This window comes from Chlorocebus sabaeus, chromosome 15 (genome assembly GCF_047675955.1).
Source record: "Chlorocebus sabaeus isolate Y175 chromosome 15, mChlSab1.0.hap1, whole genome shotgun sequence".
NCBI classification, from domain to species: Eukaryota; Metazoa; Chordata; class Mammalia; order Primates; family Cercopithecidae; genus Chlorocebus; species Chlorocebus sabaeus.
The window spans coordinates 57561051-57578005 of NC_132918.1; the positions used below are offsets into that span (position 1 = coordinate 57561051).

General features: G+C 39.6%; 1 protein-coding gene across 2 annotated transcripts in view; it reads right to left on the minus strand.

The window, feature by feature from the left end:
- The window catches only part of TMEM108 (transmembrane protein 108), a 330830-nt gene that overhangs the window by 74153 nt on the left and 239722 nt on the right, over positions 1-16955 (minus strand). The gene's annotated exons all lie outside the window — the stretch shown is intronic.

A 16955-nucleotide genomic window follows, 5' to 3' on the forward strand; every position in this document is an offset into this window, starting at 1 on the left:
AAAAAACCCTTCAAAAATTCAACGAATCCAGGAGCTGGATGTTTGAAAAGATTAACAAAATTGATAGGCTGCTAGCAAGACTAATAAAGAATAAAAGAGAGAAGGATCAAATAGACGCAACAAAAAATAATAAAGGGGATGTCACCACTGATCCCACAGACATAAAAACTACCATCAAAGAATACTACCAACACCTCTACATAAAAACACTAGAAAATCTAGAAGAAATGGATAAATTCCTGGATACATACACCCTCCCAAGACCAAACCAGGAGGAAGCTGAATCTCTGAATAGACCAATAATAGACTCTGAAATTGAGGCAATAATTAATAGCCTACCAACCAAAAACAGTCCAGGACCAGATGAATTCACAGCCGAATTCTACCAGAGGTACAAACAGGAGCTGGTACCATTCCTTCTGAAACTATTCCAATCAATAGAAAAAGAGAGAATCCTCCCTAACTCATTTTATGAGGCTAGCATCATCCTGATACCAATGCCTGGTAGGGACATAACAAAAAAAGAGAATTTTACACCAATATCCCTGATGAACACTGATGCAAAAATCCTCAATAAATACTGGCAAACCAAATCCAGCAGCATATCAAAAAGCTTATCCACCACGATCAAGTTGGCTTTGTCCCTGGGATGCAAGGCTGGTTCAACATAAGCAAATCAATAGACGTAATCCATCACATGAACAGAACCAATGACAAAACCACATGATTATCTCAATAGATCCAGAAAAGGCCTTCGACAAAATTCAACACCCATTCATGCTAAAAACTCTCAATAAACTAAGTATTGATGGAACTTATCTCAAAACAATAAGAGCTATTTATGACAAACCCACAGCCAGTATCATACTGAATGGGCAAAAACTGGATGCATTCCCTTTGAAAACCAGCACAAGACAAGGATGCCCTCTCTCACCACTCCTATTCAACACAGTGTTGGAAGTCCTGGCTAGGGCAATCAGGCAAGAGAAAGAAATAAAGGGTATTCAATTAGGAAAAGAGGAATTCAAATTGTTTCTGCTTGCAGATGACAGGATTGTCTACTTAGAAAACCCCTTCATCTCAGCCCAAAATCTCCTTAAGCTGACAAGCAACTTCGGCAAAGTCTCAGGATACAAAGTCAATGTGCAAAAAACACAAGCGTTCCTATACACCAAAAACAGACAAACAGAGAGCCAAATCGTGAGTGAACTTCCATTCACAATTGCTACAAAGAGAATAAAATACCTAGGAATCAAACTTACAAGGGCTGTGAAGGACCTCTGCAAGGATAACTACAAACCACTGCTCAATGAAATAAAAGAAGACACAAACAAATGGGAGAACATTCCATGCTCATGGATAGGAAGAATCAGTATCATGAAAATGGACACACTGCCCAAGGTAATTTATAGATTCAATGCCATCCCCATCAAGCTACCAATGACTTTCTTCACAGAATTGGAAAAAACTACTTTAAAGTTCATATTAAACCAAAAAAGGGCCCATCAAGACAATCCTAAGCAAAAAGAACAAAGCTGGAGGCATCACGCTACCTGACTTCAAACTATACTACAAGGCTATAGTAACCAAAACAGCATAGTACTGGTACCAAAACAGAGATATAGACCAATGGAACAGAGCACAGCCCTCAGAAATAATACCACACATCTACAACCATCTGATCTTTGACAAACCTGTCAAAAACAAGAAATGGGGAAAGGATTCCCTATTTAATAAACAGTGCTGTGAAAACTGGCTAGCCATATGTAGAAAGCTGAAACTGGATCTTTTCCTTACACCTCATACAAAAATTAATTCAAGATGGACTAAAGACTTAAATGGTAGACCTAAAACCATAAAAACCCTAGAAGAAAACCTAGGCAATACCATTCAGGACATAGGCATGGGCAAGGACTTCATGACTAAAACACCAAAAGCAATGGCAACAAAAGCCAAAATAGACAAATGGGACATAATTAAACTAAAGAGCTTCTGCATGGCAAAAGAAACTACCCATCAGAGTGAACAGGCAACCTACAGAAAGGGAGACAATTTTTGCAATCTGCCTATCTGACAAAGGGCTAATATCCAGAATCTAGAAAGAACTTAAACAAATTCACAGGAAAAAAACAACCCCATCAAAAAGTGGGCAAAGGATATGAACAGATACTTCTCAAAAGAAGACATTTATGCAGCAAACAGACACATGAAAAAATGGTCACCATCACTGGCCATCAGACAAATGCAAATTGAAACCACAATGAGATACCAACTCACGCCAGTTAGAATGGCAATCATTAAAAAGTCAGGAAACAACAGATGCTGGAGAAGATGTGGAGAAATACGTATGCTTTTACACTGTTGGTGGGAGTGTAAGTTAGTTCAATCATTGTGGAAGACAAAGGGGTGATTCCTCAAGGATCCAGAACTAGAAATACCATTTGACCCAGTGATCTCATTACTGGGTATGGACCCAAAGGGTTATAAATCATGCCACTACAAAGACACACACACACATATATGTTTATTGTGGCACTATTCACAATATCAAAGACTTGGAACCAACCCAAATGTCCATCAATGATAGACTGGATTAAGAAAATGTGGCACATATACACCATGGAATACTATGCAGCCATAAAAATGGATGAGTTCATGTCCTTTGCAGGGACATGGATGAAGTTGGAAACCACCATTCTCAGCAAACTATCACAGGGACAGAAAAACCAAACACTGCATGTTCTCACTCATAGGTGGGAACTGAACAATGACAACACTTGGACACATGGCGGGGAACATCACACACTGGGGCCTGTCACGGATTGGGGACTAGGGGAGGGATAGCATTAGGAGATATACCTAATGTAAATCACGAGTTGATGGGTGCAGCAAACCAACATGGCACATGTATACCTATGTAACAAACCTGCACATTGTGCACATGTAACCTAGAACTTAAAGTATAAAAAAAAAAATGAAGGAGGGAAAAGTCTTCAACCAATGATGCTGGGATAACTAGAAAGCCATATGCAAAATTAATGAACTAGATTGTTACCTCACACCATATACCAAAATTAACACAATATGGTACTTATATGTAAGAGTTAAAATTATAAGACTTTTAGAAGTAAACATGGGAGATAATCTTTGTGACTTTGTATTGGGCAGAGAGTTGTCAAAAATGAGAACAAATGCATAAGCCATTAATGAAAAAAACTCAATAAATTGAACTTCATCAATAAAAATTTAAAAGTTTTGTGTTTCGAAAAATACTATTAAGAAAATAAAGATATAAGCCACAGACAGAAAATATAAGTCACAGGAGAAAATATCTGCATAACACAGGCTTGCTAAAGACCTATATCTAGAATATATATAACGAACTGTTACAACTCAATAAAAAATTGGGCTCTTACACCCCAATCAAAAATGGGCAAAATATATGAATAGACATGTCACCAAAGAAGACATATGGATGGCAAATAAATACACTGAAAAATGTTCAATATTATTAGTCATTAGGGAAATGTAAATTAAAACCATAATGAATATCACTTCATATTCACTAGAATTGCTATAACAAAAAAGACAATACAAGTATTGGTGCTGATGGGGAGAAACTGTAATATTTACATATTGTTTATGGGAATGTAAAATGGTACAGTCACTTTGGAAAACAATTTGTCAGTTTTAAAGAGTTAAACACAAACCACCCAACACTGCAATTTCACTCCTAGGAATCTATTCAAGAGAAGTGAAAACATATGTACACCCAAAGACATGTATACGAATGTTCATAGGCATCTTTCTTTCTCTCTCTTTTCTTTTCTTTCTTTGAATCAACAGTCTTGCTCTGTGGCCTGGGCTGGGGGTGCAGTGGTACGATCTTGGCTTACTGCAACCTCTGCCTCCCAGGCTCAAGCGATTCTTATGCCTCAGCCTCCCAAGTAGCTGGGATTACAGGCATATGCCATCACACCCGGTTGATTTTTGTATGTTTTAGTAGAGACAAGGTTTCTCTATGTTGGCCAAACTGGTCTTGAACTCTTGGCCTCAAGTGATCTGCCTGCCTTGGCCTCCCAAAGTGCTGGGATTACAGGCATGAGCCACTGCACCCAGCCTAACATTACAGTTAACAGACAAAAACTGGACACAATCCAAATTTCCATCACCTAGTGAATAGGTGAACAAACTGTGTCATATCCTTATGATGGAATATTATTACACAATAAAAAGGAATGAAATTTTGATGTAGGCTATAACGTGAATAAACCTCAAAAACATTATGCATAGTACAAAAGCCAGATGCAAGAGACTATACAGAATGTATAATTTCATCTATATGAATAATCTAGAGAAGGTAAATTTATAGAGAAAAATGCAGCTCAGTGGTTGCCTAGGGCTGGAGGTGGGAGTGAAGTACTATAAATGGGCACAATAAGGAAACTTTTGGGGGTGATAGAAATGTTGTATAACTGGACTATATTGAGGGTTACATAACCCCATACATTTATGAAAAAAATTTAACTGTATACCTACAATGGGTAAATTTGATGATATGCAATATATACTTAACTAAAGCTGTTAAAAATGTCAATATAGCCAAGTTTAGAAGGAACATATAATATATGAGACTTCTCTGTCAGACCATTCTTTATGATCATGGCTGAATCAGAATGTCCATAAACCACTGTCTTAGAGGGAGATGACCACAGCCCTATTACATACATGAGGGAAAAGTAGAGAACTGAGCATATCTTGAACTCTTTTTATGCACTAAGTATTATGCTGGTTCATTTTCTTAACATTGTCCTATTTAAACATCATGACGGATGTTTAAATCTCAACAAAATTGAGAATTATTCCCATTTTGCAGATTTAGGCTCAGAGAAGTTGTTAGCATGACAGAGCCATGTTACTATGGGTTGGTGAAGCTGGATCTCAAATTGTGAGACTTACTGAAAATAACAGCTACCACATGGCTATGCTGGATTATGTAGCATGGGCCTAGGAAAAGGAAAGCCCCAAGCCAAGAATAAAGTCAGAAGCTACATTAACAGATACAGACTCCAATTTCCTGCTTGGGCAGGAAGGAAACAGCAACCACATTACTATAGAATCATTTGTCTTTCCAATAGAGTTTTAAAAACTACAACAAAGTAATCAATTAAAATTGGATTTGATATCTCATTATTATAGCAGAAAGTTTTCCAAAGTGAATTATGACATTATTACTTGTGATTTGATCAATCGATCTTGGGTAAGTTAACAAAATTCATTTTTAAGGGTGTGTGTGTGTGTGTGTGTGTGTGTGTGTGTTTATGTCTAGGGCATGCTTTCGTGTTAATATAACATAATTCATGAATGAATAATGAATAAACAACGACTAGATTCCTTTGGGGCTTAAGATTTTTTACTTTAGAAGGGGGACATTAGGAAGTTATTTTCAGGATACTGAATCAGCAGCTTATTAAATTACACTAATTTTCTACACACAGTGAAATGCTTAGGAAGGTACCAGAAAAGAATTCTCTATGGCAAACCTTGATAAGGTTCATTATCCATGAGATTTGTCATTATTATGAAACACTGCCTTTGAAAGGTCCAAACTTACCCGCTTACCCCATTTGAGTGCCATCTGTTCCCTGTGGGGATCCTGACTGACATGATTGGTGTATGACAGGCTGTGTAGCATGTACATACTCAAAAATGGTGGTTACTGCTCAAATACATCAAAAGTGCTTCAAAGATAACCCTAAATAATATATAAATACAGTGATTATTATTGAGGTATGTACCACCACTAAAAAATCAGTTAGAGTTATGCAGTCAAGTTGAACATGAGTGTCATGGAAAATTTCCCCATAGAATAGCTTTATTCTCAAACATGTCTTTGGTTCTTACCATATTTCCTGGAGCACTTCAGGCTTTACCAGCAGATGGGTTTAAGAACCCATCAAGAGACAGTTTAAAAACAGAGCAGAGGAAATGGAGTCCACTGTTCAATCTGCAACCTAACTTCAGACTTAGGGTTCACCAAGGCATGAAATAAGAGGAGCATGAGGCTTCAACTACTCTTCTTATACCAGAGAGCAGGCATGGTGCACGTGTGGGGTGACCCGAAGATACCCAAATGCTGTAGGATAACATTGATCTAAAGGGTCAATGTTACCTAACAATTCAACTAAAAATACTGTGATATTAAACTGAGATTAGAATACAAAATTCAAGAGATATTGGCCGGGTGTGGTGGCTCACACCTGTAATCCCAGCACTCTGGGAGGCCGAGGCGGGAGGATCACGAGGTCAAGAGATCAAGCCCATCCTGGCTAACATGGTGAAACCCTGTCTCTAATAAAAATACAAAAATGAGCCGGGTGTGGTGGCGGGTGCCTTATAGTCCCAGCTACTCCGGAGGCTAAGGCAGGAGAATGATGTGAACCCAGGAGGCAGAGCTTGCAGTGAGCTGAGATCACACCACTGCAGTCCAGCATGGGTGACAGAGTGAGACTCTATCTCAAAAAAAGAAAAAGAAAAAAAAAAAAAAAAAGAAAATTCGAGAGATACTTGAAATTTAAAATTTTTAAGTGTTTTTGGAATATCTGCAGTTCACCAATGGTGTAAATTCCCTCCTAGGTAAAGTTTGGTGAGCTGTGTGTGTGTGTGTGTGTGCGTGCGCTCGTGTAGTTCCACTAATGTGTCACAGTTTGAGTTTTAATAAGAAAATGAGCAGTGAGATGCATGGCATCATACTTCCAGGCTTCAGACAAGAGTGGCAAGATCATGGATTCACGAGATTTAAGAGCCAGTTTGAGCTTTAGACAATGATAGTGGCAAGATCACAGATTTGTGAATTTATAGATTCCCCCATTTCCCCTGCATCCTTCCTTCCTCAGCCATTTTACAGGTGGGAGTGCTGAGGCTTAGAGACGCAATGAAGTTCTTAGGGTCACCCATTACATCAGAGGCAGAGGAAGGGCAGGGAGCTGGGTTTCCTGTCTCCATGGTAGTTGGGTGGGTGTGTTTGTGGAGGGCTTCCTGAGTTGCACCCATGCTATATGCAAATCAAGACACGAAATGGCAACAAGGAAGAGTGATAATGTAAAGCTTAAACCATGATTTTACCCAGCATTGAGTGTATTTGTGCTGGTCTTTGAAGATTAGGAATATGGGACGAAATGCAATGAAAATGATAAAGTTAGTTGGTACAGGCTTGCAGAGAGTATAAAACTGAAAATGACTGTGTTAAACACTTTTCTATTACTTGTTTTTTTTCCTAATCCCATCCAAATCATCACTTTTATCTCTTAAATGTGCATTGTTAAGAATCCCCGAAAGTAATTATTAACAAGTGAGCCAGCCAGTGCTTGTAAACCATTTTACAAACACAAAAGGCTCTGCAAATGTTTATTTTCATTACTGAAACTAATTCAACTAGGGCATAATATAGTATTTCCAGACAATGCTTTCCAGCAATGCTCACTGTGCATGATAGGAAATGACATAGTTCATGCCTGAACTCTGGTTTAACCTGTGAGGTGAGCTGAGAAAAATGCATTTTCCACTTTTCTGCATTGAGACAACCAAAATGACCAGATAGGAGTCCTGAACTTCTTGGAGTTATTCTTTCAAGCCTGTGTCTCATGGACTACATGCTGCTGTTGTATAAAATCCTTTGATGTTTATTAGGTCCTAAGAGCAAATCTTGAAAGAAGAGTGACTTTTCTCATGAAGTGAGGCATCTTGCTTGGCATTAGAACTGACTGCAGACTTGCTGGCTGTGTACTTGACGTCAAAGGGATAGGGAATAGGAGATCTTCCAATAACACTCTTTAAGGTTCCTTACACGCTCTGTGAACATCAGCCCCTAAAATAGAGATGCCTCTTATGTCACAAAACAGAGAGTAGAATTTGTGTGTGTGTGTGTGTGTGTACTGCGGTCTGTATTAGTTGTATTTTTTTTTTTTTTTTTTTTTTTTATTCTTATGCTGTGGCATCTGAGGCCTTCTGCATCTGGGTAGGGGTTGACCATTCCAGGGTTAGATAATTCCTAGACATAGTAAACTTGTCTGCAATCACACCTTTGATGTGCAATTCCACCAAACCAGAGTTCATATACCTCCCAACCCCCCATCTCCTTTAATCAGCCTCTTGCAGTCCAGGGCACTATCCCCCAGCCCTAATCACCCCAGGGCTAGGTACCTGGCAACTAGGGACAATCCCTATAGCCCAGAGCCCACTAAAATCATTCAAACTAAACCTGTCTACCATGGTTACCCTGCCTTACCCATTTCTTTTTATGAAAACCACAATAAAGGCTCTCTGTATCCTCATTAAACCTGGTGCTTCCCCATGTGGCCCTGCACGGTGTGTAGTAACTCTTCTTTCCAGGGATCTGTGAGTATAAACTTCTTCCTTCATGACAGTCATTTCCATGTCTGCAAGTCTTACCAAAAAATCCCAGCTACATTTTTAAAAAGAGGCCCCTCACCCAGTTGCAGCCACAGTAAAAAAACAGGGGTGGAGTGATAAACCCAATTCATCTGAGCACATCCTCAATTCCCTCTTTGTCTGGGACTCTTGCTGCAGGACTGGCTGTAGGTTGCCAGGCAACACCATCAGGTATGCTGCATGCTGCCTATGGACGACGTTAATCCCTCTCTATCAGGTCTTATTTACTTACTCCTTTTACGTTCTTAAAATGTGGTCAGGACCACTCCCTACCCCCCCATACCAGCCACAGAGTATTCTTGCTTATTTAAATAAACATTTTAGAGGCTTTCAATGCTTGATAAATGACACAGTGAGCTATGATGTAAGGGAAGGTGTGGACCAATGAAGCAGTCTACCTATTCTAACTATGCCATTAACACGCTTCATTGAGGCCTCTTTGGCTCACTGCAATTTACCTGAACACTTAGGGGGAGAAATAAGCTATTTCTATTTTCTTCTTACTCTGACAGTCCACTTTTCTCATCTCTGATTTTCGGATTTATCACTTCTATGTGATAGGAAGACTGTTTTAATAAAATGTGCTAATGGGATATGGTAATTACATTTATAATTGGGAAGAATGGGGAACAGATGTATGATTGTTAAAACTGGGATGGTCCAGAAGAAAGTCCCTCTGCCAGAAGAGTGTGTGTGTTGGGTTGAAGATGTACGACGGCCTGGCTCTCCAAAATGGAAATTATCTTCAGTTTTTGATATTATGATATCATTCTAAGCAAAGAAGAACAGTGGTCCTGTGTCATATATGAGAAAACACAAAGAAATGCCCTGTGAGATATCAAGACCTCTGACAATTTTGGCCCAACATCCGTTGGAAAACCTTAAGCATGACGGGGGCATAATCTCCATGAGCTCCTCTGCTCCAAGTCATCCTCTATATAAACGTACTGCAGAAGGGAAAACCTATGCTTGCTATGCAAACATAGCTTCACAACAAGTCCTCTTAGCACCCCCTTCCAAAAGGACTGCCAACCCCAACCCTGTCTATACAGAAATTCTAGAGAACACAGCTTGACCTCCAAACCAAACTTCTGTCTACAGGATGTCAAAACATCCAGGTTGAAGGAGAAAGACTAAGCTCAACTGGGTGGCTAATCTATTTGCCACTAAAGAGCTATTCTGTTTTTATTTCCCTACTGAAATAAATAAAAACAGTTTTTCTTATTTAAAGAGTGGTTTTATAGCTGCCAAGTCAACCAGGAGACAGTAATTGAGCACTAGCTGGCTGCAAGGTATCATCCAACATCTGAACTTTTCATCTTCGCCAAATTGTGAGCCTTTTTTTTTTTTTTTTGAGGCGGAGTCTCGCTCTGTCGCCCAGGCTGGAGTGCAGTGGCCAGATCTCGGCTCTCTGCAAGCTCTGCCTCCCGGATTTACGCCCTTCTCCTGCCTCAGCCTCCTGAGTAGCTGGGACTACAGGCGCCCGCCACCTCGCCCGGCTAGTTTTTTTGTATTTTTTAGTAGAGACGGGGTTTCACTGTGTTAGCCAGGATCAAACTGTGAGCTTTATAGTTTCCCCTTATTGTTCTTAGACTACACTGGCCATGAATCAAGCACTAACAAACTCATGAGAAAGTGTTCCTTCTCCCCGCAGTTCAGATTTCCCTAATGGGAATTCATGTAAGACTGTCATTCCTATCTATCAGCTCAAAACAGCAAATGTGGCAGGCAGATCTCTTAGAAAACCTATCCTAAACAAATAATCCAGAAGAATAAAAAGCCACAGGCAGTAGGATGGTCTTTGTAGTTTTTTTTATAATTATAAAAAACTATAAGCAGCTAAATATTAAACAGTAGAAAGGTGGTTAAATAAAATGCCAGCATAGCATAGTGGTTATGAGCATAGCTAAGCACATGCCTGTCTCTGTCACTCACAACTGTGTGTCCTTGGGCAGGTAACCTAACCTCTCAGCCTTCGTTTCCTCACCTGTAACATGGGCATAATATGGTCGAGCATGAAACGAATTTATAAATATTACGAGAATGAACTGCATTAATATTTATTATAATATTTATGTACCTGATACACAGGAAGCACTATGTAAGTATTTGATAAACAAAGTGGTACCTTTTCTAGAAGAAGAATTTTACAGCTTTTACAAATGATTATCAAGAAACAAGAAAAAAGTCCCATAAAATCGCAAGCACTCTAGGTAAAATATGAATATGAAAATTCATCAGGGGACTAGATGAAATAAACATAGTTGTATTGGGCTGAGAGGATCTTCTGCTTTCCAGACATTCTGTATTGCTTTCGTTAGTCAAAGAAGTTTTGATAAGGCTTGGAGAGGGCGAGGGGAAGGAGTTGGAAGAAACATTCTTCCTGGGCCTCTGATTGAAACAAATCACTTGGTCCTTCTGGCAGAGCTGGGAGGGTTGTCTGCTCTACCCAGAGAGTTAATAGAAACCTACTAATAAAACTGTCTTCGAAGAGAAAGACAGATGAAGAGACAGGTTTCAGCAGCCAGAAGCCAGGAAGAGAGTCTAAAGTCAGTGGGGCTGCCACTCCTTTCTACCTGCTCCGATTCTCTCCAGTAGCGTGGCCCATCAGGGGAGGGCAGGAGCTCAGAGCATCTTGGCAGATTAGTCCAGTTTGGCTGGACAAAGAGATCAAAGCATCTGAGACTTACAAGGTAGGGATGCACTACTTTCATTTGTCAGGACTTGTGCACATTTAGTGAAATAAGTATCTCCAGTAATGGAAAAGAGGTGTCAATACCAACATCAACACAAACTACCAACGTCAATGCCAAACATTCCTTCCTTTCCTCATTCTCTGATCTCAGTATCTTATCAGCTTTTGCCTGGAGGGGTGAGTGTTCTGTAGTGTAATGCAACATGAATACAGCAGTGTGTGCCCTCTGTGTTCATGTGGTCCCCACCACTCCTTTTACTCTCTTCTTACAGTTCTTAAGGCTAGAAAGAAACCTTGGAGATTGCCTCAGCCCATTGGCTTTCAAGACTGACCCCTAGCCTACTGCTGGAGTGACTGAGAATCTCCCAGGAAGCTTAAAAATAAAGTTCTCTGGCCTTATGAAGTAGTAGTTCTGGGGTGGGGCCCAGGATTCTGCATTTTTAGTCTCCTCCCACCCCCAGGTAAATCCCAGTGATGTGTGAGAATCATAAATCATCTAGATCATGTTTAGTGAGAGGAAGTGACAAGCCTGAAGCTTTCCCTCTTTCTTCTTTCAATCACTTTCTATTTTCTTCTGTACTTTCACTGTACTTCCTCCACCTTCCTCTACATCCCTCAAAATCTGTCTCTTTCTCTGAGCTTGGATTTGCATTTTAACTACAAAAATGAAAATCCTCCATTGGAGGAAAGAAGGCTGACAATCTATTTTTGCTAATAAACATGTTGGCACTGTGCCAGCATGGTCCAATACCCTAACATCTGTCTCAGGCAGAGGGAAGTGTGCCTGAGCCACGCACACATCTGTCCTGGCAACTACAGTGAAGACACAAATGAAATACTCTGAATTAAATTTGAGTGAGTTATAAGCCTAATGAGCACTATTAGCATATCTGCATGCATTTAAGAAAAAGCTACTGTTAGCCTGATATTGTTTGGACCTCCTTCAGAGACCAAGAGGATCTGAGAATTTAAGCTCAGACCTGGGCCTTGTTCTATTGTCTTAATTGGTTATCTGGGGACTAGACCACCACCATCCCCCTCACCATTAGGAAAGTGGGGATAGTTGATATCACTAGGGGGGCTATCATTCTCAGCGGCTTGTACCCTCTATTCTTCCTTCTACCTGATGAGAAAGTTGCCTGCAGAGATTCTATGCTTGAGAATTAGCTAGACATGCTTTGCATTCTAACCTAATTTCTGACAGTCATCCTGGACACTCTCTCTCTGTGTGCTCCTAATCCTTCTGTGCCAGCTCTCAGCCCCACTGTCCACCAACAGCCCCAAGTCCCCCCTGTCCTACTCTACCACTCATTGACACATGGGTTGCTTTGGCTCAGGCATGTTCCTTCTCCAGCCTGTCCATCTCCCTACAAGGACTGGGACAGAGATCTGAACAAATATAAGGCTCAATGAAGACATCAGACTACTGCTTTATATTAGTGTTTTTTTTTTTTTCCTGGCAGCCTAGCAACCTGGTATTAATAGCTTAACACTTATGTGATACTTCTTGGTTAGCCTGGCTAGTTGATATTTCAGATCTGGGAACACAGGCAAAAACATGTGATTTCTTTGTGCATAAATATAAATCTCCATGAGGGTTCTAAGCCCCTTGACTCCTGTGTGTGTGTAATTCCTGTTTTAAGAATGCAAGTGTTATTTTGCTTTTAATGAAATCAAAAAAGCAATAGGTCTGGGGGCAGACACTCTGAGATTTAAATCCTGGCTCCACCAATTTGACAGCTTTAATGATTCTTCTATTACGTCTGCTTTGTTTTTTGCCTGCCTTTGATATATAGGAAGATTCTTTAGAAAACTTAAACATGACTAAGATTAAAAAAAAAAGTGGGGGGTGCTTTTCCTAATGTTTGAACTAGACATTAAGGGTAGACATGCACTCGGACATTAGATATGCTAGAAATAGCAGGAATGAAAACAAGACAAAGGATACTTTTTTTGGGGGAAAACAGTCAATTTGGACAAGAGCCCTTCTCAGTTTTAAAATTATCTGTCTAGCTGTTTCATTTTAATAAGAGAGGTTGTTCCCCTATAGACAGTCCTGTTACCCTTTTTTGGCTACAAGTTGTTTTCATTCAGGGGGACTTGGTGAACTGTGTACCCCACATCACGTGGTTTTCTTTTCTTCAGCGGGCCCAGCTGCAATGCTGATGTTGCTCATCCAGCATCATCACTTCTGGCCTGTAATTATGTTTTCCCATGAAATTACAAGGCAAAGTAATGTAACCAAGTTGCGCAGAACCCAGTGGTGGCCCTAACATTGCACTCACTATCTCCCTCTTGGCTCTCTCAATGTCCCACAGGATCAGGGAGAATCTGGACTGGAGGTTGGAATATCTTGGATTCCAGGCCTAGTTTTACCAAATAATGCTTTTGGGCAAGTCACTGCACACTTCTGCTCTTCTGAAAAGTGAGGAGGGCCTTTCTAGATAACAGTAATAATAACAACTCACCCTGACACAGGGCTTTATAGTGCACAAAATGCTCTCAGGATGTTTCATTTCATGCTGACTACTTTCCAGGTAGGCATATGAGTCATCAACCTCTCCAATTACAAAGAAGGAAACAGTGGGCCCAGGAGTTCCCTACTGGGCCTAACACCACATGCTAGATGAGGGTGAGCAGGGGAACTGTAGCTCTAGGTTCTCAGCTCCTTGCTCTGCTTACTTCTCCATCCCTCCCTCCAGAAAAGCTTTGCTCAAAGCCTCCTTCCAGATCTCAAATGCTATGGCTCTCAGGGTTCCCGGCAAACTTTGTCTAGTTTCTGTATAAAAATATTTGGATAACTTACATCAATCTCCAAACTTGCCCTTTTAATGAAACAACCATTAAAAAAGTGCTTATGACCTAAATGCTAATAATATATGACTGCAGCATCTCAAGTTTAAATTAATCATTTTACCATAATTTGTTGTTACAAAAGTACCTAGTGGGGAGGGGATACTTCATAAATCAGTGGTGAAAGACTTTCATTTACTTGATAGATAAACCCCAAGTACTCTTGTCCACAGTAACACTCCCAGGGTCGGTGAAATTTGATTTCAGGCAAAGAAAATACATTATTCAGTTAGCGGTTCTGTTCTCATTAGATTGAAATGGCACATACATTCATTTCTTTATTAAAAATTCTTCAGGAAATAGGACATATGGATACTTTAAATCTCATAAATCTGAAATTACCCCAATTGTGAACCAGCTAACATCATTAAAGGGAATGGGCTGGCCTACAATTTCCTGAACTTCACCATCTCAGTAGCAGCCATTTAATAAAAGCTGATGTGCATTTAGTTTTAATTAGTTTCCATCAATAGTTACAGAAGTTTAAAAAATAATCAAGCAAAACAATAAAAAGACATCTCAATATTGCTACTTGGGAATTAAATTGATTCTATCCTTCTGCAGATAAGAGAATTATCATAGGAGGCAAATCCCCCATCTCCAGAAATAATCATTATATTGGGATTTAAATTAAATTGTCTGGAAACAATCATATTTGAAGGAAGTAGAGAAAACATCCTGAGATGAGTCATCGTGAGGTGATGGCTCTGGGACTTAAGGCTGTGTGTTTTTGTAGTCTTACAGTTTTCTTTAGCTTCTCAACTCTAAACTGCATTTTTAAAAAAGTAAATAAACAACACAAAAATGGTGGCTTCACTTTTTATTACCTCATTCTTCTGAGAAGTTCAGAGAATTTTAGTCCCATGTTGCTGATAGCAAAATAACCCTAGGGCTGGAAGATTTCTGCTGTACAATAAAGCTTTCTTCCTTATATTTAACACTATCACTTATTTTCTGCCTGAAGATGCCCTGCATTTTTATAAGGATGAAAAATACAAATGCTTATTATCCAGAAAAGCACTTCTAGTAAATTAAATTCATTCAAACCACATCAAATAAGGCAAAGAGGACCAAACACTTACAGAAAGTGGTACATTAATATTCAGTCATAACAAATCTGAGACTTTCTGCACAGTAGCCTGGTTTATCTTTGGCAAAGAATGGCAGTGTTCCAGTTTGCAACATCTCCCCTTGGTGTACGGAAGCTGATTTCTATGTTGCCAGCTGCCACTAGATGCAATTTTAAAATTCAAGTTGACAACCTCTTAACTCTTCTGTTACACTCTAATTGAGGTGATGGTCTCTGCTTCCAATCTGAACTAGACAAGACACTGTGAGATAAGTGGAACCTTCAATATGTTAAAAAAACAAACAAACAAACAAAAACCTCACACACAAGATGTAGGCATGTTCTACTTCAATTTCATGTAAGTGAAGAAAAAGAAAATGGACTTAAGCTGCACAAAGAATGCTCATGCTTGATGAGTTAGCCAGCAAAACCACTCAGCATCCTTCTTAGGAAGGAACTAAAAATAAAGGGTCCTAGTTATGCTTGAAAGTTGGCACTGGCATAAGGCAGGAAGTCAGTGAGATGAATCCTTAAGATCCACTCGAATTCAGGAATGTGTATTTTGTTAATCTTTGGTCTTGAGTGCATCTAATTCAATACTGGACAGTGTCCAAACCTCATTCATTTAATAGCCAACACTTGTCAAGGGCTTACTATGTGCCAGGCTCTGTGTTAGGCTTGGGAACAGATACAAAGAAGGTTTCTACCCTGGAGGAGTGTGATAAAGGCTTTCATGGAGAGAAGTGCTAAATTCGATGAGAATTCAAAGGTAGGCAGGATTGATTCATCCGTGGACTCAGTGTTGAAGAAAGTTGGAGGCTGGATCCTTTGATGAAAGGCAGATGGTTTAAATGAATATTCTATCAATGAGAATTAACATTTCCTAAAAAGTACTTACTGGTAAATTGATTCCTCTTTGTATCTCAGAAAAAGCAACTGGTCTTACAAGGTTAAATTAAGCACAATTCTGTTCCCTATTGTTTTTAAGAATATTATGTTTATAGCATGTTACTCTTTTCTCTCAAAGCTCCATTCACCTAAGACATCACTTGTTATTCCTGGTCTCAGAAATAAAAGCATGCTAGTATACCAACTTTATCGATAGGGAAACTATGACCTAGAGAATGTCTCATTTGGCCAGTTACTTGGCTTAAGTTGGTGTAAGCAAATGGCATATGAAATAGAACTGGAAGCCAAGCATCCTCTATCTCAAGCCCAGAGCTCTCTACAAAGCTTTGCTTGATCAAACTGCTAAGTTCAGAATTTTACAGCAGGGGAGTTGTGGCTAGGGTATCTGTGTCTCTGAGAAAAGGAGAGGACTTTGGTGCTTTAGAGTTTGAAACCAATGCTTTAAAAAAATCTTTATAAAAACTGTCTCCAGGGTCCCCATAGGAGGCAGTCTCCAAAACAAAACCACGCGTGCCTACTACCTAATTGTAGAACACTTGGGTGGGCTGTTCATGCCTGACACATTCTATAAGCAGCAGAATTCAAGTTCCAGGCATGTTGTTTATTTCTCTTATGATGACAATCAGTGCCAAAGCTAACAACAAGCAAGAGGCGGACAAAGGTAGGATCAAAGGAAAGCTTGAGATCAACCCAGACCCTGGCAATGGGCCTAATGAGGACTGGGCAAGGAAACCATCACTTTGTGAGGTTAAAACAATAGAAGGGGAGCTTAGCAGTGAAACCTTTATTTGAAGAAATCTTATGAAGAATCTTGATATTTATAAAACAACTTCCTTCCTACCTGAGCAGTTTTTTGGAGCACAGTTTGAAAACCTTGAACTTGCCACACATATTTCCTCATCCATACTTGCACACATGGCATTTTATATCCCATGTATAAAAACATTCTCTTCTTCCCTTTACCAATCTGGTAAACTT